At 40.2% G+C, this 3046-nt stretch overlaps 1 pseudogene; it reads right to left on the bottom strand.

The window, feature by feature from the left end:
• Positions 1 to 2140: 2140 nt before the first annotated feature.
• On the bottom strand, positions 2141 to 2689 carry LOC117015030 (60S ribosomal protein L19-like; annotated as a pseudogene).
• Between the last annotated feature and the right edge of the window lie 357 nt (positions 2690 to 3046).

Below are 3046 nucleotides of genomic sequence, written 5' to 3'. Positions count from 1 at the left end.
TGCATTAGAGCTGACTGTCCAGCTAGGTCTTATTTTCGGGGAAACAGGGTATGTTGCTAACCTTTTTGATATCAGAGGGATTATTCATTATGAATTTGTACCAAGTGAACAAACAGGTAACCAAGTTTACTATGTGGAAAGTGCTGAAAAGGCTGCATGGAAAAGTTAGACGACCTGAACTTTTCACCAACAATTCATGGCTCTTGCATCACGGCAATGCACCAGCTCACACGGCACTGTTTGGGAGGGAGCTTTTAGCCAGTAAACAAATAACTGTATTGGAACAACCTCCCTACTCACTTGATCAGGTTCCCAGTGACTTCTTTCTTTACCCAAAGATAAAGAAAATATTGAAAGGGAGACATTTTGATGACATTCAGGACATCAAGGGTAATACAATGACAGCTCTGATGGCCATTTCAGAAAAAGAGTTCCAAAATTGCTTTCAAGGGTAGACTAGGTGCTGGTGTTGGTGCATAGCTTTCCAAGGGTAGTACTTCAAAGGTGACCATACTGATATTCAGCAATGAGGTATGTAGCACTTCCTCTAGGATGAGTTTGCAAACTTAATTGTCTGACCTCGTATGTAGGCTGTTGACAATGTCTGATGTCTTATGTTTAAAATGGGATCCACCCCTCAGAGCCTTTTAAAGTGTTGACTTTTAAAGTGGAGATCCAGTGTGCAGGGGTGAACATCAAGAATCCAGGAGAGTGCTCTAATGTTGGAAAGGGAACAGAAATTGAGAGTTCCTTGTAAAGGATAAAGGGAATTAAGACAGGAGCTTAGACCATGAAGCATGGACAGTGATTTTCACTTTGCAGTTGTTCTAAAAAACATTGGTTTGTTTGTGAATAAGATAGAGAGGCCGGGTCGGGGGGCTGGGGGTGATGTAAAAAGTGAAATTACTCAATTTAGTCTGACGGGAAAAGCTAGGGAATAACTGAGTGGGCCAACATAATAGTGGTGTAGAATAAGGTCTTTTGTTCTAGAGACTAACTTGTTTTCCTCCTAAACATATGATGGTCCAAGGAAGCTGCCTAAAATGAGGTTAGGCAATCCATCACATGACTCAAAGTCAGCCGTTCAGACTCCCATCTGAAAAATGGAAATTCTGAAAAACTCGTGTTTACGTCACAATGATATAGAGAAGGCACAAAAGAGCAAATCAAAAAAGAATTAAGGCTTCAGTTTAGGCAGTGCCAGGACTCTGTTATTTAAAAGTCACTTAAAGCATAGAACCACAGAATTGGAAGAAATCTTAAAGGTCACCAAGCCCCCTCATTTTCCAGATGAGGAAACAGACAGGGACCCAAGGACTAGTCTAGGTCTCACGGCTGTCAGAGGACCTCCAGGACTCGACTCCAGGTCTCTCCAGCCAGTGCCTGGTTGTACTACTGCTCTTCCTCCCACACAGTGTTCTGGTGGTCTGATGTTACCCCATCCTAGGCCAACGTCCTCCTTTAAAAATGATTTTATGTTTATCTTTTCCCTCTACTAACTGTACAAAATTGTAAAACCAATACGAAGGAATCATATATCTTTACTTAGGGAAGATGTTTAAAGGACATATAAACTATGTAAAGACACTTCCATTATGAAAGTTGTGCAAAAGTTATGATTGTCCCTCAAATCTTTCTGATCTGAGATTACAGAGATGGACGGTGTGGGAAGGTGGGTACCTCACTGAAACATTCATAACACACACACACACACACACACACACACACACACACACACACACACAGACAAACAGACCATGCCTATTCAAGGGTATGAAATAGAGACTGTGGGGGAAAAGTTAAGAGTAAATAGAGCCTTATGATTCATTCCAAAACACTGGTGATAATAATTCACCTTTTGTAGTTATTTGCTAGTCATTCAAATTCATTCAATGAGAATTTACGAGGCATTTACTATGTTTCCTAAACTCTGAGGTTTCAAATATAGAAACCGTCTAGAAGAGGAGATGAGTAAGTAGAGGCAGCAAGCAGATTTGGTATCACATGCTAACATTATAGTCAGTTGGTCAACTGATCTTTAGAAAGCAAAGATCTAAAAAAGCAATGTATTTGACCAGTTCTTTTTCAAAAAATTTCTTTTGTTAATTTTATTATTTATGTAACAAGCGTAGACATAGCACTAACAATGTACCAGGCATGTTACAACTAAAACCTCATGTAATTCTCCTAACAACCCTATGAGGTTATTGTACCCATTGGTCTTAGACCTAGGCGCCGCAGCCTGGTCAGCAAGAAGCTTCTTGCCAGCCTTGTCTGCCTTCAGCTTGTGGATTTGTTCCATGAGAATCTGCTTGTGTTTGAACACATTACCCTTCACTTTCAGGTACAGGCTGTGATACATGTGGCGGTCAATCTTAGATTCACGGTATCTTCTGAGCAGTCGGTGAAGAATTCTCATCCTTCTCATCCAGGTTCCCTTCTCAGGCACCCTTTCGCTTACCTGTGCCCACCCATATGCTCTTCCTGTGGCCAAGGTGTTTCCCCAGTATTGAGCTCAGGAATGGCCAGTTACAGGCTTCTGGATGATCAGCCCTTCTTTGATCAGCTTCCGAATCTGCTGATGGGAGTTGGCATTGGCGATTTCATTGGTCTCATTGGGGTCCAACCAGACCTTCTTTTTGCCACAATGGAGGATACTGGAGGCAAGCCTCTTCTGAAGCCTGAGCATACTCACGGCTGTGTCCGCAGCGCAAAAGGGAGGCTCTCTTTTTCTTTTGTGTAAATTCTATAGAAATATTTTTGTGTGTTGTGTGCTTGTGTGCGTGTGTGATTACTTTGCAACTTACATAAAATATTATAGTAACGAGTATATTTTAAGCTGATAGCAATTTAAGTTCAATCACATACAAAAACTCCATTCACCTCCACACACTTTATGTTAATTTACATCTATTTATCTTGTGTATCTTTTAACATATTTTAAGTTATATTCATTTTAATACTTTAATTTCTTAACTTTTATACTAGAATTAAGTGATTTACCAATCACTATTACAGTAATACAGTATTCTGTATTCTCTATATA

Source organism: Rhinolophus ferrumequinum, chromosome 22 (assembly GCF_004115265.2).
Source record: "Rhinolophus ferrumequinum isolate MPI-CBG mRhiFer1 chromosome 22, mRhiFer1_v1.p, whole genome shotgun sequence".
NCBI classification, from domain to species: Eukaryota; Metazoa; Chordata; class Mammalia; order Chiroptera; family Rhinolophidae; genus Rhinolophus; species Rhinolophus ferrumequinum.
Note: the sequence above shows the minus strand (reverse complement) of the source record. Positions and strands in the feature narration are given on the sequence as shown.